This window comes from Ciconia boyciana, chromosome 1 (genome assembly GCF_034638445.1).
Source record: "Ciconia boyciana chromosome 1, ASM3463844v1, whole genome shotgun sequence".
Lineage (NCBI taxonomy): Eukaryota > Metazoa > Chordata > Aves > Ciconiiformes > Ciconiidae > Ciconia > Ciconia boyciana.
This window is the reverse complement of record NC_132934.1, coordinates 76,237,720-76,260,828: the sequence shown is the minus strand read 5'-3', so window position 1 is coordinate 76,260,828 and position 23,109 is coordinate 76,237,720. Positions and strand designations below refer to the sequence as shown.

The 23,109-nt window shown below is 39.6% G+C and overlaps 1 protein-coding gene across 8 annotated transcripts in view; it reads right to left on the bottom strand.

Moving 5' to 3' along the window:
* RASSF8 (Ras association domain family member 8) overlaps positions 1 to 23,109 on the bottom strand; it is a 93,482-nt gene that overhangs the window by 35,298 nt on the left and 35,075 nt on the right. For 6 of the 8 annotated variants that reach the window (XM_072875385.1, XM_072875424.1, XM_072875402.1 and 3 more), the window contains exon 2: positions 15,965 to 16,059. The gene's annotated coding sequence lies outside the window, so the exon portion shown is untranslated. The remainder of the gene's footprint in view (positions 1 to 15,964; positions 16,060 to 23,109) is intronic. The other 2 variants (XM_072875394.1, XM_072875434.1) reach the window with 1 other exon arrangement.

Genomic DNA, 23,109 nt, shown 5'->3' with positions numbered 1-23,109 from the left:
AACCTTTATCATTTTAGAGTGGAACGTTCTTGCGTAAGTAGTAAGTTGTGCACATAAAGGCACCCCATGCTGAAGTGCTTTGAAAGGTATTACTATTCAGAAACAGCCATGTTCTGTAGAGATGCAGTTGCACATCTCTGAAGGGAAGGCACTGGAAGAGGCAGGATTGCAAGGCAGCAGCCTTCCACTGGGAACGGGAAGATCCCAGATTGCCCCTGAGCCCCTAGAAGACACTTTCAGCTCTGCTGTCTACAAGCTAGTGTGACTGTTCACTCAACTCCTGCTCAGATTTTGGCTAACCCACAGCTCATGCTAAGGCCTGATGTATGCTGGAAGCAGCGCTATTAGGTCAAAGCGAGGGCAGCACATAGGCAGGACATGGTGGCCAGAAAGAGCCAAAGGTCATTATGCAGCCATTATCATCTGTAGCTTGCAGTCTCCTGCAGCCATAATCCTTGCATACTTGTTGTCTGGTAGTTTCTTCAGAATCTGCTAACTTGTGCAAACAGTATTAATCAAACTTCCAAGCTGGAAGGTATAAGTACATCAGTGTACCCAAAAAGCTTTTGAAGCGGATCCAACAGCAGCTGGGCTGCTGAGGCTTTCACGCTTTCCGGTTTGATCAGGGGACACCTACACCATGATGGAGGAGAAAGGAGGAGCATCCTCACCATCAGCTAGATAACTATTTTGCTCACAGGTGCACAAGTTGCAAGTTATGAGTTATGTATTAGAGAACTTGTGAGTTAGAAACCTCATGAATTCAGTGATGAATTAGTTAATTCATGCATTAGACTAGTCTGCACAAAGGGGACTGAGCCCTTGTTTGCTGTGTATGTTTCCTAATGAACTCAAAATAAAGTTTATTTTACAGAGTATGTTGTCCTATAAATTTCTGGTATCCAAATGGACTGTGACAGCTACAATGATACTGGTAAGAAAAGAACAAGCTCTTCACAACATTCCAGGCACAAAGTTTTGATTAGTTTCCCTTTTTTGAAGCAATATAGTTCAGCAACATTTTGAAAAGAAAGGATTAAACCTGCTCTCAATGTAAGAAATCCAGTCCCCTGAGCTAAAGATCACAGTAAGGTCACTTTTAATGCTTTTGCACTCAAATTCAGGTTATGGTGAAATTCCCTCCTCAACATACTGACCAGCCTAAACTTTGACCTGGAACAGCTACTATCATTGCCTGAGAATTCATCTGGTGTATGCAACCAGCACAGTCAATAGTAAATAGTAGTAGTTTGGATTTCTCTGTAAAATGACATCATGTTGCACATGGATTGCAGGAAGAAAAGTACAATCTAAACTTTCAGCTCTTATTTTAATTCCCAGGCAATCTCTGCCTGGAGAGGAAGCAGTTTGCTTTCACTGCAATATCTGCATCCTTTGTAGGTGGTCAAGTCTGTTGTCCTCCTGGGGAATAAAGAAAAATTCTATGCATGGAAACTTATGAGTTTCCAACCCTCTATGTGGGAGTAGTCCGCAGAAGAGAAAGCCTTTAATTAAAAACAACTTTGGAGCTGAAGTCCTGCTTGTTCAACTATTTGCAGTCCTTCCACTTACAAAAGCTCACTGGGATCCTAGATACAGGAAACTGAAACATTTAGGCTGAACTAACCAAACCTGAGAGCTTTCACTGTTAATAATATACTTTCTTGCTTTAGTAGTGCTTTAATACTAGGTGTATCCAGAGACAGAGTATAGTACCTCCAAGCTATTTCTGAAATCTTTGCTTTCACAAAGTTGAGGCACATTCAACTACGGCATAAAGCTACACGCCTACAATCTCATGCCTTTTACTAGAGAAATAAAAGCTAGAGAACAGTATCACTATCTGAATTCCACTGCGAGGGCTGGGGTCATACTGTTTCCATGTGCAGGTACCATGTGGAATATCCTACACTTTGCTGACAAGATGCAATCTAATACTAGGCTTCTGAATCCTAAACAAACAATATTGTAATCCACTGTCAGCTGCACAATAACTGCTGCGCTCTGTCAAAACATACTTTTAAGGATAAACATGCTATGAAAACCTGCAGGAAAAAAGATCAGATACTAGCCCTGCCCAAGTTGTAATGCTTTCTTCCACATGCCATCATGCCTCAAATATTACGCTTGCAGAAATGCAAAAGCAAACAGGGGTATGAGTTCTTACCTTCACATCAGAACGAACACACTGCTGCGTGAGCACTTTGAAGAATAACAGTGTAAGAACAGAAATCTGAGCAGCATAGTTTCAGGCTTGAAACCAAACTCCAGCTGATAGTACTTCAGCTTCCAGAATGGACAGGAAAGCTTTATAAAGCAGCATTTAAGACAGCAATGAATGACATTGACTGGAAGCAACTCTGTAGGGTTATATTCCCTGGTAAAGACAGACCACGAGCAAGACTTCCTTACAGGTATGCTGGACGCCGCTACATTCTTTCTGGGCTCCAGGAATGGACTTCATAAAACCTGCAGCGCCAGGGCTCCCTACTCAGTGCAGCAAAAGGACAGAAGTAAATATCTGGGGACAGCCACTGAGTGTCAGTGTGCCCAAACCCCCCCGAGACAGATGCACCTCCAAACACATCTTTTGCATTCAGGCTCTTCAGTCAGGCTGGGTAAGGAGGGGGAGCTGCACTATGCAAAATGTTCACAGCTCAAAGTCCTTCTCAAGAATTTTAGTACTGAATTTTTTCCTTTGGATTTGAATACTAGCCTCGGGGACAAGGAGGAGACTGTATGTAGTAGCTCTGAGCATTTATCCCTGAAGCGGGGGAGCAGGGTTCTAGACTCGTCTTTGTTTGAAGGGCCTCAAAACCCATCTTTCACTTTCAGGTAAGTATCTATGTTAGATGAGGGCATGTATCATTTCTCTTGCTGTTAGGAAGCCAAAACACCAATGTACATGAGACTGCAGGAAAAGCAAGAGGGATTTTAGCTCTATAAACCTGGTAATTAAAGGCATTCTTATGGTATGGAACAATTTTCAGTTCTTAATACTGCTTACACAGTTTAGATTTTAAAAAAATCCTTTCATAGAAATGAAAGGACAAAGTCCTGGCAGCAAAGATGAGAACTCAGGAAGCTCACACTGTACGTTTCCCACAGCACAGAGAGAAAAGTGTGCATCAGGGGCTCCAGTACAGTACCACTGGGTGATACAGGATTAACTTTCAGAGGGTGAAACACAAAAGATCTCTTTTAGACACTCTAAAAGACCAACAGTGACTAAAAACAGGACAAGATGTATATCTCTGTATGAGTTATTCAATAATAGGAAAAAAAAAAGTTAAACTTTTATGAAATAAACCCCAATCATTTAGTATTCTGAAAGCATTAACTCAAGGGAGGAAAGAAAGCCTGTAGACAGACACACCTTCACGCTAAACAATAAACTGAAAACCTAATTCACTTATTATCTTTTACATTTTCAATATTTTAATATACCACAGGGACAGCAAAATTTGAAAAAAGCACACTCCAAAGCAAAACAGTATATCAGCTTAATTTTAGGACATGCTTTGGACAAGTGCTGCATCATCTAGTCCACTCCCAGAAGTTCTCTCCATCTTAAATTGCTCGATTATTCTTATTGCCTGTCAACATATAATGGCAGGTTAATACAAACACATGTGTATTAACCAGGGAGTTAAACAGTCAGCGTTTAGCTTACCTGAAGCAACTTTTAAGTTGTGGATCAAGTAAGACTGACTGTTCCAATGAATCAGCACCAGAAACTGTGATCAAGTTCTGATCTCAGCATCCAGGGAACAATCAGAACAGTTAAACCTTCCGTCCTGTTATGCTAACAGATAACTATTAGGATTTCTTGCTTCTGCTGACTTTTCTCCTTGTGATGTTGCAAGATGAGAGGAAATGTAGATTGCAGTACAATATAACTGGCAGATAATGTTTAGGGTCCAGTCTTCCCCCCCCTCCCCCCCCCCCTTCAAATTTGCTTGCAGAGGTCAAGTTGCCCTTCAAGTATTTTATGAAACAGGACTTTGCCTTGAAGCCCAACCCTAGTAATCTAATCTATGGTTAGTTTTAACCTTGAAGTTGTCTCTGTCAGACAGAAGTGCCAAGGATGTTGCCTTGGCTCAAACACAGTGATGGAAAGCACTCATTTTCTCAAATGGAGGGAGTCTATCACAGAACAACATTATTTCCACACTCGCTAAAAGACAATAGATTCCCCCTAAAACTTTTGAAATAGTCCAGCATGAAGAAATTTTCATTAACACAGAGCTTATGAAATCTGCACAAAACTTTCTTAACCTACTTATGTCCTGTGGCATTAGTGCCAGCTCACTGCAAGAACATGTGGAAAGACACTAAAATTGCACCAGTGAAGGTGTAGACTGAACTTCAGGCTCGGAGATCCTTAAATTGGCCTAGGGCAATACCTGTGTAGAGACTACAGGAAATCTCTTGCAGAGGTCAATCTACAGCATCAATATTTAGCCGCATTGGCACTCAAAAAAACCCCCAAACCCCACATTCCAAGGTCCCTGCATGACTCCTGAGAGAACATAAAAAGCAGCTAACAGGCTGTAATGACTAATTACGCACAGGTATTTGCTCATTGCAGCAAGAGAAAGCTGAAGAAAACGTGAAACACCAAGACACGGTGTAGAACCTAATTAAAAATAGGAAACCTTAATTCAATTCAAATCCAGTTCAGCATAAATCACTGCCAATGGAGCTTATAATTTAAAACCGTCAAACAGGCACAACCTTCCTCTCTCTTAATAGAGGAATCGATCCAAGTAGGCCGAATGTCAGATGTCAGCTAGCACAGAGTGCGGGATAAAGTATTGAGACACAAAAGTTTTGTTAAATAGTGAAGTGAATGTAATGAAAACCAAACAAAACTGCTCAGGGAACACTGCGGCGCTCAAATCCTCCTAGCTTAAAACTAGGGAATTCAGCATTAGAACCACTTGCCCAAGCTTATCAAGACATATACACAGCTCAACCGCCAGTTTACCTCTGTGGTTTCATACAGAAAGGCAGATGGCAGTTTTAGAAACACTCTTTAGGAGGAAACTATTGCTACTTTACTTTTATTAAAAAAAAAAGTCACACCATCTTGTACATTCCTACAAACTTTCAAGTGAGTGGATACCACATCCGTTTGACTAGTAAGCACTTTATCTCATAATTCCTAAATTTCTGTGCAAACTTAGCAGGTAAAGTGTTGCTGGTATACCTAGGAAAAGGTTATAATGTATGCACATGCTTTTATACCCATTTTACACCCCTGCAAAGGGGTCTACTGCAGCTCAAGAGCATATTTTACCCATGTTATGCATATCTCAGATCTGAGATAAAGGCAATGAAGTGATGGATTCACTTTAGAACCTCTGACTAACAGAATAGACTTTACATGTCACAGTAAAAAGAGAATCTAAACCACTTGTGATAGACTATGACATACAAGTTCCTTTCCATGTTATTTTAAAACCTCTATTTTTCTTTACCTGTAAAGCACTTCTATAACATGTTACTGGCACTGAGATAGCAAGGAGAAGCTGGTGATTTAAGTAATTCTGCGGGTACTTTTGACACATCTCCCAGGAAACTAAAGGCATTTGAGATTCCACTGTAAAACTGCATTACCACCTATATTTTCTAGATAAAGTTCTCTTTTCGGTTCAAACATAGCTTTTGCACCAACTACATGTAGGGTAAGATTTATATACCCACTGTGGAACTGAAAATGGAAAGTTTAATATGTTACTCTCAGAAATCTATATTCTCTCCTATCTCAGACCACACGAGCTGTTAGGGTTAGCCTTAACCCTAACTCTACTGCTACTTACAAGTTATTTTTCTAGGGATTCCCTGCATTCACATTTAAGTTTTGTATTTTGTAGAGCTATGCTTCAGTGAAGAAAATATGAAGTTCTTTAGCTATGAAGACAGCAAAGATTCACTCCCCACCCCTTATTGCCCCAAAAAACCCCCAACCCTCTGAAACTCTTTAAGGGTATATTGAAGGGATTGAACTAGAGACTGTCAACTACACAATACACTGCTGATGTCCTTTTCCTTTGTTTTCTTCTAATAAAACCATTGTACTTTTTACAAGGTTAGTCTTTCAGATACGAAATAAACAAGGAAGAAGGGCAATTTCTTTTCCTCACCAAATTCTGAAGTAGATTTCAATAACAAGATGTAAAATAGTCTCAAATCTTACCAAAAAGTTTTCATTACAAATATTCATCAGAAGCTAGGTTAGAAGCACTACTTCTAGTATTTTGGTTTAGCCATTACTGTGTTGAGAGAAGTGTCTTAAGACATTTTGTTTGAAAGTTAGAGAGTACCAACTCCCCCAGGACCCCAGCATGCTAGGGTGGGAGAACAGGGTATTCCAATGAGCATCCAAAGAGCTCTGAAGACCAGGGATAGCATGGAGATTCAAAATGGATATTAGGAAAAACTTCTTTTCCAGGAGGGGAGGGCAGCCCTAGAACAGGCTAGCCAGGCTGGTTGTGAAAACTTCCACCCCTGCAGGTTTTCAAGACATGGCCAGACCAAATCCACAGCTGACTTCATATTGTGTTGGTGATGGTTCTGTTTAAGCAGGATATTGGACTACATGACCTCCCAAGGACCCTTCCAGCCAATACTTTCTATGATTATGTGAAAAAGGTGAGAAAAGTACACGTAGGGGAGAGGGAATTACATGTCTTGCGCGTTCTGAAGAGTAGGCAAAGATTTATGACTATCTGACAAGGACTCCCACATTGTATTGTTTTTCAGAATAAATAAATTACACAAACTCTTCTGAAAATCTCCGATAACACTACATTCAGCAAAGATACTTCTCATGTGGCTGACACAACCCTGTTAACACGCACATAAAGTGTGTAAAGATACCTAACAAATTGCAAAAGCATTTTTGTCAGATCTTAGTTTGAAAGTCTGTACTACCATGTACATTTATTTATACCTCCAGCTTGCACTGTCTGCACATATGTGAAAGCAGGAGCTGAGCTAGAGCACGCACAAGCGCATTGACCAGCAAACCATAGCGATAAATGCATCACTAACATATGGCATGGCAGAAAGTAGCCTACACATGCTTTCGACATGGACTGCCAGATTGCTTTCAGCAACAGAGAAGCACGAGCAGTGCTTCGCCGTTAATATGGCTCATGTGCTGAAGTCAAGAAAATCATACATGTTTACTGAGAGACTGAGTAAAGAACTAAGCCAACACCACAAGTTAACACGAGATATAATTTTAATATATCTCACGGTTCTTGCATTCGCTTGTATGCCATGACTTATTTCAAAGAAAGGGCTGGAGAGTGCTGTCGCAGGGAAGGGAGGAGACACACAGGCCGCATATGCTGGACACAGTGTGCACAGCTAACTGGGAAACAAGCCACTGCCACACCACTCCCCAGCCCCCAAACTGAACAACTCCCATTTTTCCAAGACATCTGATCTGAAAAAAAATCTAAAAAAAAAAAAAATTATCATCACTGGTTACACTGAAATGCCAAGGCCATAATTAATTGCTACATTAAGTTGCTTGAATAAAGCCTTTGTTTCTATATTTAAAATTCCAGCCAGCTTCTTCCATCTATTCTAGATTATACTTGGAAATACTTGAAAACAGTATATAAGCTTCATCCTTACAAGACCCTCAGTAGAATAACATGTTTCAGCTTCCTGACTATGTGTCCACTTTAGATGCAAGTGGTCTGATGTTTATATAATTAAATGACCAGAAACAATCATCAAAACAATTTGTTTGTGTTGCAGGAAGCACACTAACAGCATTTTCTCTTCAAGTACTATTACAGCTATCTGACCCTGTCTGAGCCTCTCAAAATCAAGTGCATTTCTGAAGTCTTACATTTCAAAACCAAGTTAAAAACATGTGGAAGAGCATTATTTTCAGAGAAAAAAAATCCAAACCTATCCACAAATGAACATCACTGTACAGTCACTCCTCTCCCCATTTACTGAAAACCTTGTTTGAGCAGAGTCATTAATTATCTGTTTTCCTGTTTGGATAGACAGGAAACATCTAAGAACATCTAAATAACATCCCATAACTTTTTCCAGCATGGGGACAAAGAGTGAACATACACATGGTAGCTATGTTTTAGTTACTCTCTTTTTACCTTTTACATCAAAAAGGTTGCCAACAAAATTAAGCATCTATTATCCAAGCATGCTCCACAGCAAGGTGTCTCTGTTTCAATTAATAACAGCAAACTACTGGTGATATATATTATGATACTAAATTAGTATAACAGTGTTGGAGTTTGTACTTTGCAAGTAAGACTCTTGGATATGGTAAGAGAAGACACACTGCCAATCTTTACTGCATAATCTGTGAAGACCATCATGGTTTACAAGATCTTACTTTCCACTCACAAACACAAAGAGAGAACCACAAGTCCAAAGAGGCTCGAACACATGCTTTGCTTCGTACATACTAGTAGATTCACAGGAAAATTAAGCATACACATAATGCCTCTTGAGAGCAAGGATCTGACTACAAGCATCTTTAAAAATATGACCTTCCTCCAAATCAGAGCAGAAGTGAAATAAAGTTATAAACCTTCTAAACTATGTTCTGACCTTCAGATCGAATACTTGTGCTAAAACTACATAGTTTTACTTAGTGAAATACCTTAAGTGCACAAATGCATACACCAGTTCCTTGCCAACACTCTGCTTTAAGGGATCTTTCTCAAAAAAAAACAACCACCAAAAAAACCCCAAAAAACCACACACCACGAGATGAGGATCTCCTATGCCCCAAGAAATCATGCTGATCATCAGGCTACAGGATTTTGAGGAAAACCATTCCAGACAGCCTCTCATTTCACGTGCACAACTAAGGTGTTCCCTGCAACAGGGACTTTGAACCCCCAGGAATCTCCCAGAGACAGAGCCATCGAGAGAGAAGCAAACTCAATGTATCAAACTGAGAAGACTCAGCTTAGGAAGTCCTGTTCAAATGCCCTCTGGCAAGGGAAAGGCTTGAACCTTATTTAGAACTGTGCTCACCACTGATCTTTTAAACAAAAATATAACGCAATGAATTCTGGCAGTCTAACCCTTTGCTTCCCTTCCTTACTGATAATCCAAATTGATGAGAAAGCCTAGGGATGAAACAAAGCTGAAAATTTTGATTATGCTTAAAAAAAAAAAGGGGGGGGGGGGGGGGTTAAAAAGCCAAAAACTTAATTTTTCTGTTTTGAAAGGGACTTTGCTGGTGAACTGAAAAAGACCACTCTGAAAATAATAATTTCCTCGCCCAGCACAAAGCTACACACATAGCCACAGAATATTTGTTTTTAGAAGAAATCTGGAATCTTAACCTTTTAGTTTTGTTTGAAAGCACATGGGCTTTCAGTCTTTTTTGTGAAGAAACAAAGCCTTGCTATGGAATTCAAAGCGATGCTTTGTTCAAAATGTAATAATCCTGTTACAAATGACAGGTGCCAGACTTGGCCAGCTCTGTGAAAAACTGTGTGGTTCTACAGCTTCCTGGAGAAGCTTTAAGCCTTCAATTAGAAGCCTTCTCAGACCTAGGAAAGGTTATACAAAAGAAGTCTGAAATTACTTTTAAAAGTACAAAGCTAGACTTAAAGAGTGAAGACAGGCATCCACGTTTCTCTTCTTGTTTAGTGACAAATGGTCTGAACTTTAACTTGAAGGTATTTCTAAGTGAGATTTTTGCAGATTTGACAAACAAGATAAACTTTAAATTTGACTTCATTTAGCTGCTATTTTTTCTTTCTCACTTCAAGATATCAATTACTAAAGCGTGCTTCCTTAACAACTAAAATTCAAAAGGTAAACTTTTATTTTTTTAAAGCCTAGAAATCCTCATTTTTAAACACTGCAAAGCTATCCTTTGTAGGAAGCAGTCTACAGAATTGCTAAATTTTTATGGAAAAAAAGAAAAAACATTGTATCAAATGACATGCCTCCAAAAAGCAGTTTCTTTCCTGCCAGAGAGAGAAATGACTAACATGCATTGCAATTAGTGCAAAAATCAATGCTATCTTTACAGTTGCAGGCTGGGAAAACTACATTTTTAGTTACTGCTATGCAAACGTTAAGGGGAAAAAACTTTGAGCTGTTTTTAGAAGTTAGGTAATATGCACATATTTCTTCCTCTCAAATGTTTAATGACTGTGTATCATTAAACACGCATCACGTGAGGTCTTCTACATGTTGCTACTACAAATAATAGAATATTGCAGAATTCTCTAGTGATCAATAAATTAATAAAAACCAAACTATGACCTCAAAAAGGTCAGTGAGGCTAGCTTAACGTTTAAAGTTAGGGTCCATAGGAAACGCATGACCCCATTCTTTTCACTGCTCTACAGAAAAAAGCCAACCCAGCAAGTGCAGCAGTGAGAGGATGCAAACCTTGCCAAAGCTCAATGAAGTAATGAACAAAAGTTTGAAATGGTTTGCCTGCAACACCAAGGGCTTGGACATGGCGACCCATGTCCCAAGTAGTAAAGAATGAATCAAATATTGTTGAAGCAGAAAAGCTAGGCTTTCCTTTCTCTTCATCTAAGTGGCATTTCCACACGCCACCCTCCCCATCACTTATTATCAATACTTCTGTCCTTGTTTCCAGACATACTGTCTCCACTTCAGAGACATTCCATTTTCAGTTTGCCCTCAGTTGGCAAGAAAACAATAAATCCCAGTTTTGAAAAACCACTGGCAGAATTACCATTGTTTTAAACATAAGACCAGTATATTGCCTCAGAAACAAAGTCATGGTATTCAACTTTAAATGCATTCCAGAAATTTGAAGTACAGGTGCTGCACATGTAAACAAACCATTTGGATCGGGATGTAAGAGCTAAGTTTTATGTAAGGACAGATTTACGTAGGACAATAAGAAAGGGAAGGAAAAGAAGCCTTAAATGAGAATGCAAGAAGCTACACATAATAACAATGTGAACAAGTGAGGAAAAGGAAAGAAACAGATGCATGCATCATGGTATCTTCAACTTCAGCTATGCTGTCCCACCAGTCTGAACAAGTGCAAGGTCATTAAAGAGCTGCAACACAGATAGCAAGGGAACAAGAGGTACATTGTGCTGTGCTGAACTCCGGAGCGGGGAATGGAGAGAGAAAAGAGATGAAAAGCATTTCTTGTAATCCAAAGAATGCTGCAAAATTCAAGGATCCCAGTGATAACATTGTCAAAGCAATCTCTTTTTTTTCCTATACTGACTCAATCCAAAAGACAGGATGAGAAAGGTGTATACACAGTGAAACATGCAAGAGAAGCAATGAAAATGCAAGAGGGAGCACGTTTCCTTTGAGATTATTTCTCACATCAACGCAAACTTCCTGGCCTGTCAGGGAAACTCTCCCTGAACCAGAGATCCTTTTAGAGAGCACCCGGGAACTTTGTCCCATCTCTTCATTCCTTTCAGTAGATCCTAGCAGCAAAGACTGGGGGGGGGGGTGGCAGAATCACAGCGAGATTAATGAATGAGCTATTTTCTGATTCATGACCTGGGACATTCAGATGAAAAAGAAATTCCACCCTGCTTACATGGCAGAAATACAGTTCTGGAAGGGAGCACACCCAGGTTTTTTAGTCCAGCCAGTAGCAGAAGTATCTCTTGGCTCAGGAGGGTCAAAGACATCTACTTCATGCACAACACAAGCCACAAAACACTTCAGCAGTTACTCACAGCTGGAGGATACAAATGAAGTCTCAATGCTCAAACACCAACAAAGTCTGGTCTTGTTGCTCATTACGCTTCCCAGAGAATGTAATATCTCCCCTTCTGTGTTCGGAAACCACACAGAGTGGATAACCAGGTAGAAAAATTTTGCAGGCCATGCAAATGGAAAGGGAAAGGGTGTTCAAGAAAGCAGTACTATACACTAGGCTCCTGACCCAGTAAGGAATCACTAGTCAAAAAAAAAAAAAGTAGTAGTGTGCTACTAGTGAAAGCCTCTGAAGTGACTCTCAAACCAAAGGTTTTGTCAACTGTATTTAAGATTTTGTGTGAGTTAAATCAATGTGGACAGCGAACAGACCTACACTGAACTTCAAGGAAAATAGGTCTATAATTCTCAAGCAGGCCAATTTTTGTCCACTTTTCATATTTAAGTTGTAGAAGAAGAAAAAAGTTTCTCAAAGAAGGTTACTCCTCTGTTTTGAAATCAAGTAGAGACACGATTGAAATTCTAATTTATCAATTGAAGAAAGTTTCATGAAGAAGTATAAGGGTCCTGGACCACCTACTATTCACAAAAACCCCCTTGTCCTGAACTACTACTTTTCAAAGCTGTAGAGACAATTCCAGAGAATCTACAACACCTGAAGATCATAAGAGGAGGCATACTGGGCCAAGACCAAATATCCATCCAGCCCTGTAAATCTGTCTCCAACAGGGATTCATCACTAAGCAGGTCACTGATACTGACCTTACATGGTAGATGTTTGAAGCCCCAACAAGAAAAATCCATCACCCTTGAGGGTGACTAAGATTTTTCACCATCTGGTGATATAAAACACATTTATTCTGACTAGCAGCAGCTTATCTTTGCTAGTAAACCGTTCAAAGGCAATTACAACTGTGACTATGACATTCAAAAGGAAACAGTTTGCACCACTACAAAGTCTCAGCACAAGACAGACAGTTGTCCTACATGACTTGCATGAAGAAACAGAAGCAGCGAGAGGGGTAGTGCCCCTTTGGAGGAACATGGATCAGGACCTGAAACCTTGACTGATGCTGTTGTGGAAAAGATTGAGACCTTGCCTCAGTAAGCTAGAAGACAAGAAATATATTGGACATTAAAATTCCTAACCCATAAAAATAAAAGGAACAAGGAGTCATAGCGAATGCCTAGGGAAGAACAAAAAGGCTGCAAGAATACTTTATAGTTCTCCTGAAAGCCCTGTTGGTTTCCAGCTGGCCCCAGCTCCAGGATTCACAGGTGTGAATTGTATTTATTCGCCTCAGCTGGATTCCTCTTCCACTCTTCAGTCTCCAGAGCTTCGTGGCAAGGAGTTCCACAGGTCTAATTCTTGTGGTATGGAGAATTACCTGCTTTTTGTTTGTTCTGAACTAGGTTTCTATTAGCTTCATTTGATGTCCACTGGTTCTTGTGCTGGTAGAGTGAATAAAATAAGTCCTGTTTGCCTTCATCTCATTCATGATTTTGTAGGGTTCCCTCCTACATTAGGCTGTTTTTCTTTTGGCCTGAAAAGTCCTAGCTTGCTAAATTGCTCACATCTCTCATCATCCTTACTACCCTCCTCCTCTAAGCATTTTCCAGTTCTACTGCCTTCTCTCTGAGATGAAGGAACCAGACTGTAAAGACTATCCAAAACATGCAGGAGCCACAGATTTATATACTGGTATAATGCTGTTTTTCTTCTCTCATTTTATTTATTGATTGACACTGAATAAAAGTGGATTTTAATTTTTTTTAAAGTACAAAAATCTATTATGACTTCATGATTTCAGCTGAGAAAGTGTTTTAATAAACCACATACTACAAGTTGACCCTTTCTCTTGTGCCCCAAAATAGACAGCAAACTGAAGTCACATAATAATAACAAATTAGATTAGTGATGCTTACAAGGAAAAAAATTGGTTTATTCAAAACAAGCAAAGGTAAAAGAGTAACTCTCCCCATGTGAGGATGGGCAAGCACCATCTTGACAAATTTTCAGCAGGCACATACCTCCTGTTCTCATAAAATAAAATCATTGAAAGAGCATAACTCACATGGTTCATTTCAAAGTGACAAATAAAGGAGTGACACTCTAGTCACCTGGCAGCTAGCCACAGACTTGCTCCACTGAAAGGAATTTACTCAAATAATAGTCACATCAAATACTTAAAATATTTTAACTTGGCAAAAGAAAACCTGACTCAATACCACCCACATTCTCAGTTTCCTGGAGTTACAGGTTAACATATATACATAATATATATATACACATATATACACATAATATATATATATATATGCATGCATGCTCTAGCTAAACGCCACATGAGAAAAATAAGAGACCAGTGTCTCTATAAATTCTGCATGCTGTTTCAGTCAACAGGACTATCTTCATCGCTGGTACTACTCCATCATACAGAATCATCATACTCTTTAGCAAGAATATGTTGTGTCAGTTGCAGGCAGCAATTAACACTCTGGAAATGTCTGCTTTAGAAATTAACTGCTTTACATTAAAGAAATACATAACACCTAGAATGTGACACTGAAAAATACTTTAATGAATAAGTCAAAAGACTTCCCAAATACAGGACAACTTAAGACAGTATCAGTCTCTAAACTCCAAGACAATACAGCATTTTTAATGCTATATATACACGTACAAATGCATACACACATATATATATGTGCTACACTTCAACAAAGCTTCTATCTAGTATATACACTGCATTTTATATATGTATATATGTGTATATGTGTTTCTACTAGTTAACATTCTACACTACATTAAGGACAATGAAAGTAAATACTTTTGGCCATGCAGTACTACTGCCTATTCTTACAGGGCTGGAAGAACCACCAATAATCGTGTGCTTCAGCCTTTCCTGTAGCAAGAAAAAGCTGCTGTACCTTTATGCTTGCCTGTATTTCAGATACACAGAACTTAAACGTAAGATAAGCTATCATTTTGGCAAATGACCCAAGTATTTTATTCTATTTAGTTACATTGGTCCCTCACCTGCTTCAATTATCAACAGAATACTACTACAAAATATTATATTTGAAATAGGAGTTGTAGAATGGTATTCTATACATAAAAATGCTGAAGGAGGTGTGATTGATATAGAAGTCTACCACTTAAAAGCTGCCATACGTACATGAGACAAATTAGCTTTAACTAAGGCCTGTAAATGATAACAAGCCAGAGAACAAAATGCATTCTGCTCACAGACTCCAGGACACATTAGCAGAGTGATTTTCCCCCACTTGCTTCACCAGCTTCATTTACACCATAAAACAGAATTCAAAAATCAAAGCAATATGAAAAGTAATACCAATGCATAATCTGCCAGTATATATTTTTATAGCATTGAATTCTAAGTTCTGATATTTCTACTACATCAAAAATTAATCACATTATCACAAAAAGCATTATCTGCTACCATTTTCTTTTCCTGACATCTCTTCTGGATTTTTGGCAATGTCTGACTCGCCGAGCTGAGGACATCTCCTCATATCCAGCATTGTGTTTTAAATGTACACTCACATTAAGAATGGGAAACAGTTGGACTGCAGGATTGGTGGGGGTGGTTTTTTTACACAAGTCACAGTACTTCTCCTGCAGAACTTCTATTTGAAGAAAAAAAAAACAAACCACCAAAAACCAGAAAATGCCGCCCTCCCCAAATGAACTCAAGAACTCCATCAAACCAAAGGGGATAGGGGCCCTCTGCTCAGAGCATATCTACAGCACAACCCAAGAGGCAGCTGCAGCCTGCAATCCCCAAACCCATGGGCAGCCACAGCAGATTACCTGACCTACAAGACCCCTACCAGCTGCTGCTGGCACCGAGAGCTGCTGCCCCAGAAGACCTGACAACTAGACAAGCCAGGGACAAGAGCCTCCTCTCATCAGGGCACGCTCCCCAGCAACAGGTTAGCCTTGGGTCTCCCTCCTACACAGCTGGGGGGGCATACACACGGAGATCGCATCATCACAGGAGAGAGAAACTTGGCGGGACCATTGCAGGTCTGCTCCGAAACACAACTGTTTTGAGACAACAGGTGTTGCACAGAGCAGGGGAGCTGGGATCTTGCTCAGATTTCTAACCTTAGGAAGAAAGTGGGAGCGATGAACATGCATTTATGAAGTTCTTCAAGCTTTAGAGTTCTTGGTGTGCTTTCTGTGCAAGTACTTTCAGAAGAGAAAAGGAAAACTCTTATTTGAAGTTTTTTAGTCAGAACTTCTTACCTGCAGATGAAGACAGAGATGTCTGCTTATGCAGCGGGCCTAGCGCAATCTGCTACTCCAGCCATAGGCGTCAACTCTCCTCACAAGGTCAGCTGCTAGAAGAAAAAATTGAAACATTGTTATACATTAGTAAAACTACCTTCTTGAAGGTAAAGTCCTGTTCCCCCTTCTCCCTTTAATGCTTTGGAAAAACAGAGTGTTCGCCTAGCACCTATAGATATGGATACGTAACGGCCTGCTACATACCAGTAGTATTTTATTTTTTAAAAGTTAGTTCAAAAGAAATGTGGAATATTGCACTTAATTTGCTGCCTCTTATACCTGGTGTGACATTTTCCTGCTATAAATAACTAAGTGTGGTAAACAACATCTCAACAGCTTTCCAGAACATTAGGAAAAAACTAAGCACTGTATTAGGTAGTCACGAGCATCTACCACCGCTAAATTGTAAATACAGGAGACTATTTCACAATCTTCTTTCCTAATTTTCTTTTTAAGGAAAATAATCCTCACACTGGAGGTGTTCCAGATGTAAAAACCTCCAAGCGCTCTCGAACTGCATACTCTGACTCCCTTGCAGTACTGAATCACGGCCAATGCACGCATAACAAGTCAAACAAACTAGGCAAAGCATAACAAATCCCAAACTGCTGATTAAGACTAATATTAATCAGCTTGGAAGGGATGCTTACTACAATGATGTTTAACAGCATCATTGTAACAGACTTACAAACATTGCCTAACACTATGTCATAGCCAAGGAGAACATGTGAGAAGTGGTTATTTTTAAACCTTCACCACTAAAGACTTTCTGAATAATATTTTAAAGGAACATATCTATTACGCATAACACTAAATGGGAACTTTACAATTTGACAGAAGCATAGAAGAATAGATCTAAATCAGGAAAACTTTCCTCTAGTCTTTTAGCACCTCCTCTTCCACTGTTGTCAGCCACTGAATTTTGTCAAGACAAACTGTTTTTCTCCTAGTACCTGTCAGAGCTATATGAAAACATTCAATAAGTACCAGCTCCAGTGTAAGCATGTCATAAGGGTCCAGAAAACAACAAAAACCTCTTAAAGATCTGGAAAGAAAGGACTGGCCTGTTGTAAAATACCAGACCACACGCACTACACATCGAAGCCCTATAGGACTAATTACTTTTTTCATTATGGCCAAAAACTTCAAAATAGGACATTCAGGAGCTCCAGAGATCTCAGGTACATATCAAATTGTTTTCACTACCACCAGCTGACTACTTAGCTTTCGTTCACAAACCAATATTCATTAAATTCCCGAACTGTCAGAATATGTTTTTGTGAAGTGATGTTTTGTGCTTTCCACTCTGTGGACCCACTAACAATTACTAATGGTTCACATGAGCCTTTTACTTTAGCTCTGAAATTACCATAACCAGGTTTTGGTGAGTTTATGCCTCTCAGCTGAGAAGCTGTAATTTCATACAAAGAAGAAGTGCTTGTTAAACATCCTTAATGTATTTGCTTGCAGTTCCATTACAGAACATTGCTTTAGATTCTCTACTCGGGTTTATTCACCACATAGTCATAACTAGATTCGAACAGTCATAGATCATTTAACCCACCACATCAGGTTAAATCACCAGTGCTTGAGCCACAGTTACTTATCAATCCCCATATACACACATCAGATCAGGAAAATAAATCTGGTTGTAGGATACAGATGGTGACTCAGTTAATCCAGAGATGTACATGCTTGAATTTTGCCGGGGGAAGGAAGGGTAGAGAGGAGAGAAATATCGTCTCAGCCCAAACTATGAGAGCTCAAGCTTCAAGATGCTAAAGTTGTCTTCATCTATTGCAAACTGATCAACTGCCAAGATGCAAGCAGTGAACATTTCAGTTACTGTTCCTTGTTAACTACTCCAGGATACTTTAAACAACAGGCAAAGAATAGTGGATTTTTAACCTGAGAATAGAGTAGCTGTGATGCTGATCCAGCAGTAGGGACCGACACTTCCACTCAAACAGAGCCACATTATCTTTAGCTCTATTGAAGCACTAAAACTCTTCTCAGACAACTTTGCAAAGTGAGTGGGAAGGAGTAAGGATAAGAGCCACATTCTGTCCTTAGGGACCCCTATTAAATCAGATTCTCAACATCAGCGACTTCCTCTTTGTTTTCCTCAAGCCATATGGCTTCCTGACAAAATCTGTACAAACAATAAATCCATTAATCAAGCTACTGCTGGAGGAAAAGGCTTGCCTTTTTTTCCCCCCTTCTCTTCATCAATCTAGACATTTTAATGGAGATGTTTTATACATTTTGTTTTATGGAAGTCCCAAGGAAAATACTAAAGTCTTCTTTGTTCTCACACTGCAGCTTTGTAGACTGGAGCCCCAATTCCAGTACATACTTGTAGAAGGAGATCCTGACATGTTAAAAGGCAAAAAGACACAGGAATAGAGAGAAGTCAGTCAAGCCAACAAGAAAGGGGTCCAGCCTTATTGAATCTATTACTACGGATACAGTATAAATTGCTGCCTAGACTCCCCAGCATACTGTGTGAAGAAACAGGAGACCAAAAACTCCTTTTTTTTAATTAACAGAAGTAGGTAGAACAAGAGAGGCATTAAAAGTAATTTCTATTCCTAGAAGGCTCTGAGGAGATGCACAAATGCAAATGCCAGAAGTAGGCCACAAGCAGCTGAAAGGAAGACCTTCTTTTAAGAGATGACACAATCAAGGACTTCCCCAGAGGCCAGATTTCTTAGCAAGGTGAACCAAGATGACTAATTGCACACACCAGGCTACATAATCTGTTTGGCATCTCCAAACTGGTAAAATCATGCAGGTGATCATGCCATTCTGAGATCATGAAGAAATAAACACTGCACATACAAGGAACTCTATGGTAGGGAGGAAGCATAAAAAGAATAAGATTTCTAGCTCTTGTAGGTGGGAAGACCTCCCTCTCCTGTGGGAGAGAGAAGAGGATTAAAAACAAACCTAAGCAGGCTCATTGCTTCACCAAACCAAACAAACCTGAGACTCTGCTCAGCTTCAGTTCTGCTGCTTTGTGCCGGTGGGCACACAAGTATGCCAGCTTCACACTGCTGCAGGGTAAAAATCTGTTCATAAAGAATATATATACACTGTTGGGCAAGCATGTAAAGAAAAAGTGAAAGTATGGTGAAGCATTCCCCTTCCTCCTATTTGATCAATAGGCTCAAAGAGGGTACGAGGCTGAGAATTCAAGAGCACAGAAAAGGTGACAGAGGAAACAAAGACCTAATTTTCTTTGCTTGCAACAGCTTTTGAACAGACCCTCCTTGTACTCTCAGATGTCACTTTGAGACACATGTGGTGTCTGTTATCCCTGTGTATCCCAAGCAACTACTTGCATCACACCTTGGAGCTTACCCCGCGGAAAGGAAAGGGGTTTCCTAGTGATGATGGAAGAAGGGAGAACCAAAGACAACTCATCATCCGAGTATATGATGGCATTACCAACAACAGCGAACTGAACAAGGTTGACATGTCAGTCACCACATCAGAGAACATGAAAATGCAAAATGTCTGTTTCGAGGATCTGTTCCCACTGATGTTTTTTCCCAAACTTCTTTGACTAAACTTTTATTACTCAATAGTCTGCAATGCAGAAGGAGGATTGGGAAGAACAAGAAATAACTTTCAAACTCAGGTGGTCTCTTTCAGTCACATATTTCTAAAGCAACTGTGACCCTTCCGCTCATGTGGAAGGAAAATAGGATGGGCATGGTAACAAATCTTTTTACCTTAAATTATGTTTTACTTTCTTCACAGTTGTTCTATAGCTTATTGGATGACCAGAACTATGTCCCAATTCATGTGAACCAAAGTAATCCTCTGTTGAAATGAAGTTCAGGAGAAACATGAAGCAGTTTATGACACTGAAAAAGACCTTATGAAGAAACAGCATTAAAAAAAAAAGGCATGAAGTTGCCTTTTGAAAAGTCTTTTTTTTTTTTTAATACAGGAAAGCAGCATCCTTGATTACAAGCAGGAAATCCTTAAAATGAAAGCCCTTTCTGTCTTTGTTGAAGTTAAGTAGCAATTAGCTGTAAAGGAAAAAAATACGGAAAGAGGAATCTCAAAAGATCAAGTCATTATCTCCAAGGAGACACATCTGTAGTTTTAACAAGGTCAGAATGTTTTGGTCAGTTCTTTGGGGTAATGGGAGATACACGATGTTAGCTTATGTTTCTATCAAGGTAATGACAATTCTGAAAGACTGCAAACATCACATGGAGCCTACCGCTATGAATTATTAGTCTTGAGGTCAAAATCTAAAAAGATACACCACCATATCCAAATTACAGATGGATTTCTACATGCCTTGAGGTAGCAGTGAAAGGTACATTTGTTTTGGACAGAGTAGCGAGGAAGATCAGGTGCTGCAAGCTAGGGAGGCCTTCTACCACATCTGGGTCAGATGGTCCCAATTATCTTATCATCATTGTTAATCAAAAGTTATCCACCAGCAGCTGTATAATGACCTATGTAAAAATAAATCTGGGACTGATGTATGGCTCCTAGCAAGAAAAAAAGCTTCCCTGTGACAAATCAGTTAGTACAAGCAGCATCCTTGCTTGAAGTCTCATTAAAAAGCCCATGGTATGAAGGTCTGCAGGTGCAAGATGGTGTCTTTGTATCAAATGTCAAAAGGGAATATAAGGTAGGTTGACAAGAAAATTTAGGGGTACACCAGTGGAGAGGAGAAAGTAGTTCTCCCTCCTGCTGGCTCACTACTCTGTCCTTTCTGACCCTATTGATAAAAAGCATGTGCTCCCAAACTAACAGTATCTGTATCAGCCTATTTTGGCTACTGCTCTTACCTATGGGGAGGAGACTGATCCAAACTGGAAACAAGGCACATTATTAGGAGAATATAAGGAGGATCAACCTGTTTAGTTCTTCACTGCAGGTAGACTGTAAAAGGTAGCCAGTCACAGCAAGATCAAATAAGTTTATTCCCCCTTTTCCCAAAGCAATCAGACACCTCAAACAGAATTGACAGAGGAATCATCCAACCCCCAACCTCACTGCATCATTCAGTCCCCCATCTGCTTGTGTCCAATTTGTCTACAGCACTCATCTCAAGTCCTGCCTACATTACCACGAGCCTCTGGTCACATCTGAGCAAGCAGCCTACGTCTGATTCCCACATAGCTTTGTGTTTGTTTTTTAAACCATATCCTGTGTTAGCGGGAGCAACAGCATTAACATCCCTTTCTACATCAGTCAGAAAAGTCGCCTCTTTGTTACTACTATTTAGCTCTTCTCAAAGAGAAAAAAATTGGATGATAATCTCTTCAAATTCACCCGTAAATGGATTCCATTCTTCACTCCACAAACATGGTATCCTAGTTCTTTAAGCTCTACTGAAGTGCTGAAAAGCAAGTGCTACAAAAATCATGTTGATACATAAACCAAAAAGAGTGAAATGAAAATAATAAAGCAGCTTGATAGAAAAAAAAAAAAATAGTCTTCACCATGATCTTAAGAGTTCTGCCTGTCTGTTTTCTCCTTGCAAGTATGTGAAGGACCATACTTTGCTTTCCAGGAACAACAGGCTTGAATTCATTTAATACAGTTTTAAACCTTTAGAATTCCAGTTGTTGAGAAAAGGAAAAGAAAAACACTTGAAGTGATTTATTTTCTTTTTGTTTAAACAACATAGGCAAGAGAGCCCCAACACATAAGCTAAGAGGACATCACCATGTAAAGTAGAATACTTACAGGTAGGGCACATTATTTTCTCCTCCTCCAAACAACTAACCTTTTACTTGGCAACACCCATCATTAAAGCCCACTGTAACAATTAACCCAAGATCTAAAGGGCACCCTGATTCAACAGAGAGCCATCAAGACTCATCCACAGACTGTGCACGTACTACACTACTCCCTCATCTCCTCGCACATTCTGTGCGACTCCATTTGGAAGAATACTAGAGTAACGGCAAAGAAACCAGTAATTTTCTCTTCTCCTTGTCAGCAAGTTTTTTCTTAAGACAGCAGGCATTGCAACGTTACACTTACTGGTAGGAGACATGCTTTTGTCTGCCTCCCTCAGCAGTCTTAGAAGTGCAAAGATTCCTGCAGACTGCTGATCAGAGACCACTAGAAAACACTGCCTTGGCCATACTGCTGTAGATACGTTCAGGCTCGCTTCACAAGGCAATTAGCAGTAGAGAAGATGTGAAGCCACAGCAAGAATTCATTTTGTTGTTGAAAATTTCTTTTTTGCTGATAATCTTTTTTTGCTCATGATCAACCAAAGCTTGCTCTGTAGATTTAAAGTACAACGAACAGCTCCATCACTTTACATGCCTGCCTTATCATTTGAAACAAACCATCCAGTTTCACCCTTGACTATTAATTCTTCAAAGAGCATCAAACTCTTGCCTTGCCTACATATGACTAAATATTTTGCACTGATTCTCAGAAATGCATGTATGAGAACGTATATTTAAAGAAAAAAGAAAGAGATTGAGGAAATAGAGTCAAGTGGTGTTTAGCAGAAATTGGGATTAGGTCTGGTATTCACATATCCACTGACCTGTTTGGGTTGTAGGTTACCAGAAAGTGCGCTGAGTTAGCTCCTATTGTAATTAATCCTAGCAGTTAGAACCATACGAAGACACTTCAAAAGAACAATTCAAGTTAAAACATGTGCATTAACCATGCACATCTCTGAAAAAGTATAGTTGGACAAGTCACCCAGGTATTTAGGTGACATAAAAGTGGTAGCACAATGATGTGGCATCTGCTTTAATTTCTTTCCTTAAGGATAAGTCTGGTTGACAGTAACTGGAAAAAAAAAAACCTGGAATGAGATTCTGTTTTACCTATATTAATGTAGTTAAGGGCATGCATGCATGTAAAACTAATGAATAAAACCAGATTTCTCTTCCTTAGCCACTGAGCATGTGTCTCAGCCAGTATAATGACTGAACTAGTGGCAAAGCAGTAGTTTAGCATGCAGCCTGTGTTCGCAATACAGACAGAATCCAGCAGTCCCTTCAGTTCCCTCAAACAGCCGATATTACAATTCTTGAGGAAACAATTCTTCACATTTTACGCAGTGCCAGACAATTTCTATTTCCACATCATAGCAATTT